Raw genomic sequence first — 14475 nt, 5'->3', positions numbered from 1 at the left:
AATCTAGTGGGGATAAGGCATCTGTGGGTGGGAATAAGAGTAGTGGTCCACCTGCTGCAAAGCAGGCTCCCGGTGGTTCCAGTACCGTATCCCGCACTCCTGGCGCTTGTTGGGACTGTGGGGCTCTGGATCACAAAAGGGGTGACTCCAAGTGTAAAGGTAAGGCACTTGGAGTACAGGCTGTCAGCCTGACCTACCCTTACCCCTGTTAGGACACTTACCTGGCCTTCTCGCCGCATCCGTTCCCGGACGTGGCGGTTCTACCCCTGTTACCAGCTTGGGAAGCGTGGCTGTGGGCAGCGGGTCGGCGCTCGCTTGCGTGCGCGAGCCCCGCGGGTAACCAGGAACGGGCAGGCAAGCTTGTGTTCCAAGCCTCGTTCCGGTGCCCGCTCGGCCATCGCGCATGCGCTGTCCCGCTAGCGGTCCACGCCTCGCTTTCGTGCTGGACGCTGTAAATAGCGTCCAGCCCTCTACTGTTCGCGTCTTAACGCAGTTTGTCCCCACTTACCGCTTGGTGCCTCGCATCAGGTCCCTGCTCCTTGGTTCCTGTTTCTTTGTCCCGACTACGGGCTACCTTACTCCTGCTACCCGCCAGTTCCTCTCCCTTCCCTGGGGGGGGGGATTCCCATCTTGGCCTTCTCCCTCTCTTTGGGTCTCCCTGTTCCTGGGTCCATTCTCTCTTCCTGACCTCCTTGTTTGCCTTGAACTTCTTGTCACTTTGGCTCTGGGTGCCAGCCCTCCGGATCATCAACTGCCTTGGTGGATCATGCCTGGACATCTCTGAAGACCTCTCGTCCTCCAGTTGTGGCGTTTTACCGGACCGCACCAGCTCAACGTAGTCACCTCCCTGTCAGTGCTTGCACTGTCCCGACGTCACTGTAATCCACAGGGAGGTGAGCCAGTGGCGTTGGGAGGTGATTCCAATCCATCCCTGTTCCATTAGGGTTGGGTCGGGGTCGCTTCCTAGCGTTGCGATATCTACATTCGGTTTGGAAACTACCAGTCTGGCGTCACCAGTGAGACCAGCCACTGAAACCCCAGGTACGCAGCGCTCCAGAGACGCACAGCTTAACAACCCCGTGTCTGAGGTGGAGGCCACTGTCCTCCCCTCCTCTACCGGGATCACATTTGGTGCTCCAGTAGAGATTTCCTTAGTGTCCCTTGGGGCCTGGGACCAGTATGCAGAAGTACTGGCGACTATCCCACAGAACACCCGTAGGTTTTTGAGAAGTGTCCTCTAGAATGGCCAGCCTTCTACTGGTTTGAGAGACACTGGGGCAAGCATGACAGTGGTGGACAGGGCCCTGCTCAAGCCAGAGGACTATGTAGGTGCTCCTGTGAGAACCACCAGGTTAGCTGGTGGGCCTCCCAAATTATCACCTGTAGCCTTAGTCACACTCATGATTGGAGACAAGACCGCAAAGCTTCCTGTCCTGGTTCAGGACAATGTCCCTGCTAACATTCTGTTAGGAAATGATCTAGTAGAGTTGGGGTTGATCTCGGATGGTCTTCCCATGACTGCTGCTGCAGTCACTAGGTCACAGGTGACACCGGGTCTGGCTGTGGGTCAGGTACCCGAGCCAAAGGCGAGGCCGAAGTCAAGAAGAAGGAAGACCAAGAAGGCCACCTCTGTGGAGGGAACACCTTCTCTTCCTGCTGTTCCGACAGCACCCATTGGGATCCATGCTCCGGGCGGGCTGGGTCCAGTGGAAAACCCAAACTCAACTCCTGTGGGAGAAGAGACAGAAGACTCTCCTGTGGGAGAGGTTCTCAACCCGGAGGATCATCCCGACCTTCAATGCTTGTTAGCTGAAGGGGGACCCTCCCGGGCAGACTTCTGTAAGGGACAGAGAGAGTGCCACTCTCTCGAGGGACTGAGGAAACAGGCCCTGTCCCAGGCACAAGGAGAAGTGCCTAGGACATTCCGGATTTATTGGGAGGGTGAGCTCCTTGTTAGTGAGCCCACTAAGCCTGAACCTGGTGCCCTCAAGAGGTTGGTGGTACCCCAGGTTTACAGGCCCTTCCTACTGCAGTTGGCGCATGAGGTGCCCTTGGCTGGTCATCTTGGGACCAAGAAGACTAAGCAGAGGCTCTCTGCCCATTTCTACTGGCCACGGATGGGAGTAGAGGTGGAGTCCCACTGCAGGACCTGCCCAACTTGTCAGTTGTCTGGCAAGACTGGAGGCAGGGTCATTGCCCCACTGCAGCCATTGGCAGTGGTTGGCACACCATTTGAGAGGGTGGGCATCGACATCGTCGGTCCCCTTGACCCTCCCACTTCAGGTGGACATCGGTTCATCCTGGTCTTGGTAGATCATGCCACCAGGTACCCTGAGGCAATACCCCTTCGGACTGTTACTGCCAAGGTGGTTGCCAGGGCTCTCCTGGGCATTTTCACCCGTGTTGGATTCCCCAAGGAGGTTGTCTCTGACAGAGGATCCAACTTCATGTCTAGTTACATGAAAACCATGTGGAAAGAGTGCGGGGTAACCTACAAGTTCTCCACCTCTTACCACCCCCAGACCAATGGTCTGGTTGAGAGGTTTAATAAAACTCTCAAGGGCATACTAGGGGCTTTGGAAGAACCCCTAAGGAGGAAATGGGATCTCCTCCTGCCATGCCTGCTGTTTGCTTACAGAGAGGTACCTCAAGAGGGTGTTGGTTTCAGCCCCTTTGAGTTACTCTTTGGACATCCCCTGAGGGGGCCCCTCGCCTTGATCAGAGAAGGCTTGGAAGCCACCCCTCCAGGTCCCGCCAAGCAAGTGGGGGACTATGTGTTAGGCCTCAGACGGAGGATGACACAGATGATGGGTCAGGCAACAGCAAATCTCAAGGCCAGCCAGGAATTGAATAAGTACTGGCATGACCTTAAAGCCTCGCAAGTGGATTGGACTCCGGGAAAGGAAATCCTTGTGATGGAGCCTACCAAGCTTAGAGCTCTGGCAGACAAGTGGACTGGACCCTTCAGGATCATCTCCAAGATGGGCAAAGTCAATTATCTGGTTGACATGGGAGCCTCTGGGGTAGCCCCTCAGATATTCCATGTCAACAGGCTCAAGCCTTTCCACCGGCGAGCAGAAGTCTCATGTCTCTTGCTAGCTTCAGGGCAAGAAGAGGATGAGAGTGAGCCCCTTCCTGATTTGCTGCATAGCAACCCTCAGGATGGCTCAGTGGAGGGAGTACATCTCTCTCCGGATTTGACAACAGAGCAACAGAGGGCCTGCAGGGCTTTGCTCCAACAGTATGCCTCTCTGTTTTCACTGAAGCCAGGCCTTACACCGTGGTGTAGGCATGAAATTGACACTGGTGACAGTGTGCCTGTCAAAAGCAGGTGCTACCGTATGTCAGATACCGTCAAGAACCACATCCAGGCTGAGGTCGCCAAGATGTTAGATCTGGGTGTTATTGAACCCTCAACCAGTCCCTGGTCCAGTCCAGTGGTCCTTGTCCCCAAGGCAAGTTCCCAGGCAGGTACCAAGGATTGGAGGTTCTGTGTGGACTACCGAGGAGTCAATGCCGTCACCAAAACTGACGCGCACCCATTGCCCAGGGCAAATAGCTCTGACGGACCATGCCAAGGAAAAGACGGCCTTCTCAACACCTGAGGGACTCTACCAGTTTAGGGTCATGCCTTTTGGGTTGAAGAATGCCCCTGCAACCTTCCAGAGATTGGTCAACCATGCGCTCAGTGGGCTGGAAGCCTTTTGTGTGGCTTACTTAGACGACATTGCAGTCTACAGTTCCACCTGGGAAGAGCATTTGACACATCTGGATAAGGTGTTGCAGGCCTTGAAAAGGGCTAACCTCACTATCAAGGCCACCAAGTGCCAGATAGCTCAGGGGAAAGTTACCTATCTTGGTCATGAGGTAGGGGGGGGTCAAATCCAACCTCTCTCCAGTAAAGTACAGGATGTACAGAACTGGGAGACTCCCACTACTCAAACCCAGGTGAGAGCCTTTTTGGGCCTCACTGGGTACTATCGCAATTTCATGGCAGACTATGGAACCATAGCTGCACCCCTGACAACTCTAACTTCACCCAAACAGCCTAGGAAGGTTAATTGGACCGAAGACTGTCAGAGGGCCTTTGATGGCTTGAAAGAAAGTCTGTGTAGGGCACCTGTGTTGTGTGCGCCTGACTACAGCCGACCCTTTATCGTCCAGACGGATGCCTGCGACACCGGAATTGGAGCTGTCTTGTCCCAGTTAGATGACAAAGGGAGAGAACATCCTATCATATTCATCAGTAGACAACTCAAGGGTAGAGAGCTTAGGTGGGCTACTGTTGAAAAGGAGTGTTTTAGCATAGTTTGGAGCCTTAGGCGTTTTAGGCCCTACCTTACGGGGTCTACCTTCAAGGTCCAAATAGATCATAAGCCCCTGAAGTGGCTTATGCAAATGAAGGGTGAGAATCCGAAATTGCTCAGGTGGTCCATTAGCCTGCAAGGGCTAGACTTCACCATAGAGCACAGACCAGGGAAGAGTCACGATAATGCAGATGGCCTTTCCAGAAGGTATGTTGACCGTCTGGATGAGGGTGTCTATCCCGTGGGGGATTAGACACCCTCCACCTCAGTCTGGGGGGGGGGGGACTGTGATGCTGGAAATGCATCAGAGGGACAGGACCTCTGAATCCTTGTCCTTTACTGCTTTTTATCGTGTGTTCTGTCATGTTTTCTGCCCAGGAGTCCATGTGGGACTCCTGGCAGTGCAGCTCTCTCTTTTGGTTTGGTGAACAGACCCATGGGATACCCTTATGGCACCCATGGGTAGGGGTACAACCCTGTGCCCCTAGTGTATGTTTTTGGGTACCTGTGGGTGGCCCACAGAGCAGGGTATGGGCTGGTGGCAGCTCCATGCTGAATTTGACAGGTGCTCTGGGTGTTCTCCATTTTGGGATACCCAGGCCCTGCCATGGGGATTAGTTGATTCCTGATAGGAAACAAGATGGCCCCTGTGGCCTCTTGCTTTCTATTGCCTGTTACCTTGTTTTCCCAAAGTCCTGGGAAGCCCTGACTCTGTCCCTTCCCCCTGACTGGCTGTTGGGTGGAAGTTCCATATATGGTGTTGTTGTGAAGGCCCAGCTAGACTGACTGGAGCCTTCCCAGTGACTGTATGTTGTGGGTACCTCCTGTGGGTGGGACCTGGGTGAATGGAGTGTGTGACCAATATACACTCCTTGTTGTGGTTGTCTGGTTTCTGGCATGAGAGACAAAGACTGAGACAGCCCTGCCCGAAACTGGCCTGAATGCAGTGTGTAGTGTTGAATGGCTGGGTACTTGTCCCAATCCACATTCCTTGTTGTGAGTGTCTGAAAGGGAGGAGTGTGGCCTGAATGCACTGTGTGCCTGATTGATTGGCTGACTGACTGCATGAATGCCCTTCTGTCTGATTGGCTGCTGAGTGTGTGCCAGCAGTGTGGATGAGAGACAGAATAGTATATCTGCGGACCTCTCACCACTGGTAGAGGGGTTCAGGGAACGTTCAGAAGCGTTCAGAAGCGTTCTGGAGCTGAGTCTCCACTCTAAGAGTAACTGGAACTGCTGATCCTCGACGTCCAGCTGGAAGAAGAAGACTTGCTGTGGCATTTGCTTCGACCGATCCGAAGGCTGCCGAAATCGTCGAAGACTGACCCGAGAGAGGACCTGGTAAGGCGCCTTCTTCCCGTGCTCCGAGGGACCATCGAGCACCGCTCCATCTTCGCCGAAGTGCCCTGGAAGACAGACCCTCGAAAGGCTGCCGACCCGAGACGGGACCGCCGAGGAGATCGAAGTGAAGCACCCGGACATCGACGCCGTCGAAGTCCATTGCCGTCGACCAGGGTTCGCAGGTTTGTGTAACCGCTGGAGGCCCGTCGAAGTTGTGTTGCCCAGCCGTGGGAACCGCTTGACGCTGTGCCGCCGACGACCGGAGCCGTCCGCTCCTTTGCCTAAGAACATTTGAATCGAAGAACTCCCTCGTCCGCACCGTCGACCGCTTTATCCTGCCGGAGAAAGTCGAGGACGACCAACGCGCCGAGGAGAAACCTGCCGGTGGGTTTCCCGCCACCCGAAGACCACAAAGACCCGAACGACTCGACGCCCTTGCTGGGCCTCCGTCTCCACAATCTTTGCGGTCCAGAAGTATTGTCACCGAGGTGCCCCGCACGCCTCTGCCTTGCAGGACGCCGACGCTCCGACACCGACGAGCACCGCTCGGACGAAGCTGCCGCCTCATCGACGCCGTTCTACCTTGTTTGTCGACGGACGTTCGACGCCCCGTGTCTCCCGCTTGAAAGGGAAGGCATTCAAGAAGGGCCGTCGATTCCTCGTCGCCGAACACCGAGTTCCTCGACGCTTCTCGACGCCTCTCGACGATCCGTGACTCCCGCTGGAAAGGGGGTCGCTCAAGAAGGATCTGTCGACGCCTCTTCGAAGAACTCGACTCCACCAGGTACATTGGGGGAGTAAAAACATTATAGGAGGAAATAAGACTTTCAGAACAATATATGGACTGGGCTTGTGCTATATCTTTATTTTACAAGTTGCCCAGGTGGGGGGATCTCCACACAGAACTGTGTCTAGTGGTAGGGGCCAGTATTCTGCCTATTGCTCAACCATCTTATTTTCTCTCCTCTCTCTATTTCTGGTTTCACTCTATTGATCTGTGTGACATTGTTACAGTATTGTTGATGCACTTTAATGAGATCTAATACAAAGGGTGGTACCACCTTAGAATTGTATATATTTGCCATTGTTGATTTTCCTGAGTACAAAGTGAGTTATTATGATAAGTGTACATAACCTTGAATATTGATTATATAAAGACTGTGTTCTAACCAATACAGTGTGTGGACATTCCTTTGTGGGGGCTTGGGGTACACTGTACTTAAGAACCAGCCTGCATCACCTCCTGAGAAGCTAGGCCTTGATTGCTCGTCCATTGCTACCGTACTAGAGAATCTTGGCTGGGGTCTTCTGTGCCTCTCTTCTACCATATAGAGAGCAGAAGTACAGACACCCCCCACCGGTCTTTCTTTACAGTGAGGCGATGAAGAATAGGTTCCCACTATTCAAGGAGGGTCTCCACTTGAGGGCAGAGTCGATTCCAAGAGTTGGGAATAGTGCGCACTAGCAGTGGAAAGGAGGCCATTCATGCATAAAAATGGATGGAGGAGCTAGGGGCCACCGGTTAAGGTTGCGATCACTCACCGACCCCCGGCGCACTCCGGACCAAACTTCGGCAGTCGAGTCCACTTCGGTTGCAGGTTCAAGTGCAGCAATTGGCGGCTCTGCGGCTTTCAGCAACGAAGATACAGCGATGATTCCCAAACGGGACAATGGCGATTTCTCCGCTCCTGGTGGATGGATCAGGGCAGTTTGACAGCAGCAGCCTTCAGGGGCACAAATGCAGTACACCTGCAAAGGTTGTCACCACGGCTGGGCGACACAGTAACCACGTATACTCTTGTTCGGTGCACTAGTCTCACTTCAGATCTGGGAATGCCAAGTGTACGAAATTCGGTGTGAGGATGCCGTGAATACAGAGCTAGTGATATACCAGGTTACGAGGACCTCCTCAAAATGGTGGTGGTATCAGGGCAAAGAGTCTGCGTAAGCTGGTCAGCCCACTGGTTGGCCCAGGGACACTTCCGAGAAGGCTTACTTGCAGGATTTGTTGAAGGTGCCGAGAATAGGTGGTCCCACTATTCCACTGGGTTGAAGAGTCGTCGCAGACCTTCTAGGACGACGAGATGCAGAGGGGTCCCACGGGATGACAGTGGGCTCAAGGTGCCAAACCTTCCAGCGAGTCACCAGCGGTTCCTCGACTCAGCTTCTTAGTTTCAGGATACTTGGATCCTATCCTTCGTTCAGTGAGAACTCCAGAGATTGACATGCTATGGGTGTTTGGGGCCTTCTCTTATCCAGAATCTCCTTTGTGCCAAAACAAAGAGGACCCAATGGAAGATCTGCTCACATACAGGCCTACCATATGTGGACCAATCACCGACCACGGTGGCCCCAGGCATTCACAGCACTCCAGACTCTCTGGCACCCAGGATGTGTATTGGAAGCAAACGTTTCCAGCCCACATCCTGGAGGCACAAACACAAGGCATGCAGAAGCCCACGAAAGCTTGGAATTTCGCGAGAGAATGCATGCCCAAATAAGGACTGACCCGGGACAGCTCGACCTGGGGAAGCTGAAGGGGCAAGATGGCCAAAGGACAGGACAAAGACCCTCGTGTCATGGCCATTTTGGAGCCAGGCCACCTATTCGTGCCAAACGTGGTAATCACAGTTTACCTGGCAGGAAAGGGTTAAAAATATACGAAATGATAAGCTGCCACCAGCCCTGTCCAAGGCACATCTGCACTTCTCCTTTGAGAGTATCTAGGGCCTTTGGAAATGACTACTAGACCCAAGTGTACTGTACTGGAAGGTACATTGTACACTTGTTACATGTTGCAGAAAAAGTTGCAACTTTCGAAAAGGACTAAGGGAAACCAAGTCTCCCAGTACTGACTGTCTTAAGAGCATGTCCGTTTCCCCATCAGAAGTGAGCGAAAAGCTCAGAGGAGTGCAGAACATGGCTGGGCTCCTCTGGTAAAGTCAGACTATGGTGTTAAACATCAGCAAAAAGTTGGGGAGTTCACAACTGGAGGAAAAATTACACATAAATGGGAATCTTTTCTAACAGTCGCCTCAAGTTCCAGGAGGTATTCCTACCGGGCACATGGCCAGTCTCATGCGGGTGTATCGGGGTACCTATTGCACCTTCCAGCCTCTTTGCTAGGAGGGCCACGAGAACTGTACTGTCTTCGTTTCTCCGTAGACAAAGGTCTAGAGAAGCCCCATTCAAGCCAGGGTTTATTGGGTTGATGTATGGGTATGATAATGGACTCTCTCAGACTCTGGGGAAGTAAGCCCACCTCGTATGCTTCTTGCAGCATCTCCCGAAGCCTTGGCGCAGGTTCTTTTGCAAACTCTTTATAGAACTCGCCCGGTAGCCTGTCTGCTCTGGGCACAGACCTTATGGTGACCTTCAGTTCCCAACGGAGATCGGGGTGTCCAGGGCGTCCACCATGTCCCTTTCTATCTGAGGTAGTATGATCAAAAACAAGGCCTCTACGAGGTCCAAATCATGACCAATAGGAATGAGTTATTCAACCGCACAGGGTTCTAACAAGCAGTTGGGAGGGCTGACCATAAACTGCTCCCATTTTACCAATAGCTAGCTGTTCCTTCATTGAAATATTCAGATTTCTTTAACACCCCACTGAAATATAATTGTGTCCATAGCGTCTGATTGGGATAAGCAACCTCCCAGGTGGTTGCTCTGTCCGGGGTCATTTACTATGAGCCTCTGTTTATGGCGGACTGTCTGTATAAATGGGTTCATTTTTGGGGCCATTAAAGCTATAGGTGTTTACGTCACCGTATTTGTCCTGATCAGCTATGTGCTACATTGCTACGATCATCAGTGTTGCTGGTTTCCCCTGAAATGTGTCCTTTCATGGACCTTCTTAGGGATGTCAATAAGGAGGTAGGTAACATCTTGTGCAGGACTTGTGGACTGCACCAAATGAGAATTACACAAATTCTTTGGGCGTGATAGAAGTCTGACTCACACTGAAGTCATTTTGTAGCTCCAATGGCATGTCAGCTTCTAGCACCTCCACCTCAGGACATGTTCCCTGACTGTGCAGGGGCCTCAGAGCTACCAGCCTCCATAACATAGGCTGCAAAAGATTTTTCCTTGCATGTTTTCAGTGTCTTGGGTCTAAACATTTGACAATCTGGCTCTCTTCATGATCCACAATGTACTGAGTTCAAATGGAATGTTCCCCCTAGATTCAAGAGACAAAAAAGCACATTGAAGGAGAAATTACATCCACTAGCTGTTCACAGTGTAACATACACTGTTCTTGCATATCTTAAAGGTCAATATCGGTCTGTAATTCATGGGGTCACTTCTGTCCCCTTTCTTAAATATTGGAATTACCACTGATTGCTACCAGGAAGTGGGCGTAGGGCCCTAGGACTTATTAATGGTCATTGAAAAGGCTAAACGCATCAGATGGAATGAGAGGTATGGGCGGTTGTTTAAGTGGGTGAACTTTGCCATTTGGACAGCAGAGGGCAACCTCCCACTGATGAATTGCACCAGCTTAGGTATTGGAGCAAATCTTCACTCGAAAGCACAGCTCCCTGCAGTCGCTGTGAAGACACCAGGTTTTGCGTTCCTTACTCCTCTTCCTGGGGGCAATCTCCAGTGTCCGCCATACCTGTCATCTAGAGGCACTGGGCTGCGCCACCATCTTGCCAGGCTCCCAACGGCTTCATAAAATGAGTCCCCGAGATTTTTTGGCAATATTATTTGCGACTGCTACAGAGTTGAATAACTTAGCAGCTCATTGTGTGTATATTATAGTAGACGGGAACCAGATAAAACTACTATCCAACATACATGTGAATGTTTTTTCTTTTTTTAAAAACAGTGTCTGGTGTTGGCACAAGGAAACATCCCTGGAATCCACATAATTCTTCATTGTGATGGCTCACAAAGTTCCCAAAGCAGCATCTCTTCCTGCAATGGGGGATTTAGCAGGGGTCCTCGCCCGCTTCTTCATTCATGAGTGAGGTTGCTCTTTCATGCCGCTGCACATCCTTTGTTAAGGATTCAGCATCTCATCCTTGGTCATTGTCCATCATAAGACACCTCCCAAGCTCTCCAGTTGATAGATTTGAGGTGCACCCTGCCCCCACGCCCAAGTAGAATCCTCCTGGCTTGTATGAACTGGCATAGATCTCAAACCCTGTCCGTGTGCCGCTTTTATGGGAGACCTGTTGTAGTTGCTGCTTGCGAAATCCCTCTCCCATCCTAAGCAACTGAAAGGCAAAGGCTTCTGTATCCTGGACCTATCGAGTAAAGAAGTAATGGAGGCAACGGCTGAAGGGAAGCTGACTCGAGACTCAGGGATGGATGCCCGAGAGGGAGGCTCTGCCAGCTCATTAGTGGGATGGATGCCTGAGAGGGAGACTCGTGGGATGGATGCCCGAGAGGGAGACTCGTGGGATGGATGCCTGAGAGGGAGACTCGGCCACCTCATTAGTGGGATGGATGCCCGAGAGGGAGACTCGTGGGATGGATGCCTGAGAGGGAGACTCGGCCACCTCATTAGTGGGATGGGTACCTGACTCAGCCAGCACATAGTTGGATGGATGCCAGAGAGGGAGACCCGGCCAGCACATTATTGGGATGGATGCCTAAGAGGGAGACTCAGCCAGCACATTAATGGGATAGATGCCCGAGAGGGAGACCCAGCCAGCACATTAGTGGGATGGATTCCTGAGAGGGAGACTCTGCCAGCACATTCATGGGATGGATGCCTGAGAGGGAGACTCAGCCAGCACATTAGTGGGATGGATGCCTGAGAGGGAGACTCTGCCAGCACATTTGTGGGATGGATGCCTGAGAGGGAGACTCTGCCAGCACATTAGTGGGATGGATGCCCGAGAGGGAGACTCTGCCAGCATGGATGCCAGTGAGGGAGACTCAGCCAGCACATAGTTGGATGGATGCCCGAGAGGGAGACTCAGCCAGCACATTCGTGGGATGGATGCCTGAGAGGGAGACTCTGCCAGCACATTAGTGGGATGGATGCCTGAGAGGGAGACTCTGCCAGCACATTAGTGGGATGGATGCCTGAGAGGGAGACTCGGCCAGCAGATTAGTGGGATGAATGCCCGAGAGGGAGACTCAGCCATGGAGACCGCCAGGAGATGTTCACCTGTGTATCGGTGACTAGCTACCTGCCAGGCAGTATGAGCGGAATACACAATGGTTTTGTCGGGAGATGGGATTCTCATGCAACACTTGGCCACAGGATTCGTCACAAATTAGCAGCCTAAAAATTAAGATATGAATTGGCATATCTTCACCACTGGAGACTTGAAGAATCCACCACCCCTCCAGATTAAGACACCCACTCTATTAACAACTTTTCTGATTTTACATGGTCTCATTGCTAAATTGAATCTGAAACAAATAACATTATTATTTTGGTATTTATTGAGCACAGGCCTCGCATTGAGAGGCAACGGAGCGCTTCACAGAGGTAACAACAGAACAGATATACAGTGGGGCATAGGATACAGAGGGGCACAGAGGAGGGGCACAGCTGTACAGGGTGGCAGGGATGAGTGGGGCAGACAGCGTCTAGCAAGTGAGGTTGCAGGGCGGCAACTTGATGGCTTAGGTGTTGAGGAGGGACTCCTTGAAGAGGTGGGTCCTGAGTTATTTTCTCAATCGTAGGAGCGTGGGGGAACGTCTGATGCTCAAGGGGTGGATGTTCCATAATCGTGGGGCGTAGGCAAAGAAGGCTGGTTTTCTTGTCCTTTCTTTTTTGCAGCGGCGGTATTCAAGTCTGCACATGTCCTGGCTTCTGGTGGTGTGCGGTCCTCTGGAGATAATGAGTTTCTCCGCGAGGTAGATGGATGACTTGAGGGCAACTGACTTATAGATGATGCAGCAAGACTTGAAGGGGATTTGTGCGTGCAGTGGGAGCCAGTGAAGGTTGATGAGGGCCGGTGTGATGTGTTTGTATCTGTGTAGACTCTTGATGAGGCGTGTGGCCATGTGTAGGACACTTCTCAGCGGCACAAGGGAGGACGATGGGAGGCCTTCGAGGAGGGCATTGCATGAACAGGGAGCACTTTTTTACAAGAAGATTTAAGACTACATATCTGTTGAAGATATCTAGGTGGGATACTTGGGGAGTCTTTATGAGTTTCACGAGTACAGCTATTCTGGTGGGATTTGCTTTAACTATGGCAATCCATGTAAGGACCATTGAACAATCTCGTAGCGCAAGTCTCCTCTCGCCACAGCCTTGGCTATTGTCACACACTCATAGCACTAGCTAACCTCTGTACCTCTCCCCCAGCCACCTCCCTTGATCAGACCTTTGGCCTTTTTTCCATATTAATTGCCTCATACAATATGTAACTGAGCCTGCACATTTCATCCTCATTCCTTTAGTCTTTTTTTCTCATTTTGCTTCCTTTCCCTAGGCTACACACATATTTTTGTATTATCCACCTTACCATTCCTTTTATGCTATACATGGACAGGGCACCGTCCCACAACTGCTCCATGTTCACTTTTCTTCGCACAGCCTTAAGTGACCCTCCTATCTCTGTCCTTTTCCCCATGAAGTGGAACTGGGTGCATTTTTGCAGAAAACCTCCTTCCCCATTTGGTTCTCTCTCCGCTAGCATGCTTCACGCTTTATGATGGCTGCCTTCCTGAGCTCTTTATACTCACACCAGCAACAGGAGAGAGGGGTCGGGGCTCTTACCTGATCGCTACACCCCACCCCAGCCACACACTGATGGCAAGAGCCATCTGCACCATTCACCTGCAGTTTAGATTTTGCTCTTGCACTTCACTGCAGCCCAAGACAGAGGTAAGGCATTTCTGTTTACGGTCTTCAATAATATCGCAGTTTATTTTTAATGGGTGTATGCAGTGCGTGAATGTATACGAATGGCTGGATTATGGGGATGGGCAGAGCCTCTTTGCTGGCGCACAGAGACCTTTATCCGGTAAAGTGCCATATTTTTGTTGGTGGGATTTGGAAAATCCTACCGCAATTACTGCCCACCAGATTCAGGGTTGGAGGGAAATACCTCTTCAATTATTCCTAGATAAATGTTCAGCCGAAAATGTGCCTATTGTTACCTCCAACCGTAGGGTGGAGGTAAAAAGAAAATGTTAAATACACATCATTTTGTTCAACTGTACAGAAGGGAAAGGCACGCACTTTCCTTCAAAAAGAAAAAATGTGCACAAGGAAAGATGGTGGGAAAGTGAGTGCCTCTAATGCCTCAATCACCACCGTTCTCAATAATGCAGAAAAGGGTCAGAAAGGAAAACGTGCACAGGGGCTTGAACCCCTATTGCACCCGATCAATGTCCATCTTCACGTTCAAGGTGGGAATGGGTAGAACATGCCATCAAATGTACCTTTTAAGGTTAACACTGGAGGAGGCTACTTGGTAGCACTTCTGCAACACTACCTCCTCCAGTGGTCAACTCGGAATTCGGCAAATTTACCGAAGCACCATTTCTGCCTGAACCCCACACCCCACATCTCGTAGCAAAGCCCTGTGTTTGAGGAGGAGGATAATACTGCACCATCAAGCTTGGCCCTCTCTGCGGGAGGGCATCCTTTTGCCCGGTTCTTCTGCTGCTTGAACGGAATCCAGTGTAATCGATGCCGGAATGGAGCGGCCAGAAGAACACCTCCCATCCCCTCAATGGTTGGATGGAACTTCGGCTGCGCCGGTAACCACGGGTGATAGATTCACATGCCTTACTGAACAGCACTCATTGGTGGGTTGAACATGTGCAGTTGCTTTAATGCAGCAGTGCTTTTTTGGAGCCCATCCACCCATTGAGCGATCTCGGCCCCTGAGCTGCGCCTTGGCAC

The sequence above is a fragment of the Ambystoma mexicanum genome, chromosome 2q (genome assembly GCF_040938575.1).
Source record: "Ambystoma mexicanum isolate Mex_15411 chromosome 2q, UKY_AmexF1_1, whole genome shotgun sequence".
In the NCBI taxonomy this organism is placed as follows: Eukaryota; Metazoa; Chordata; class Amphibia; order Caudata; family Ambystomatidae; genus Ambystoma; species Ambystoma mexicanum.
This window is presented reverse-complemented; position numbering follows the sequence as displayed.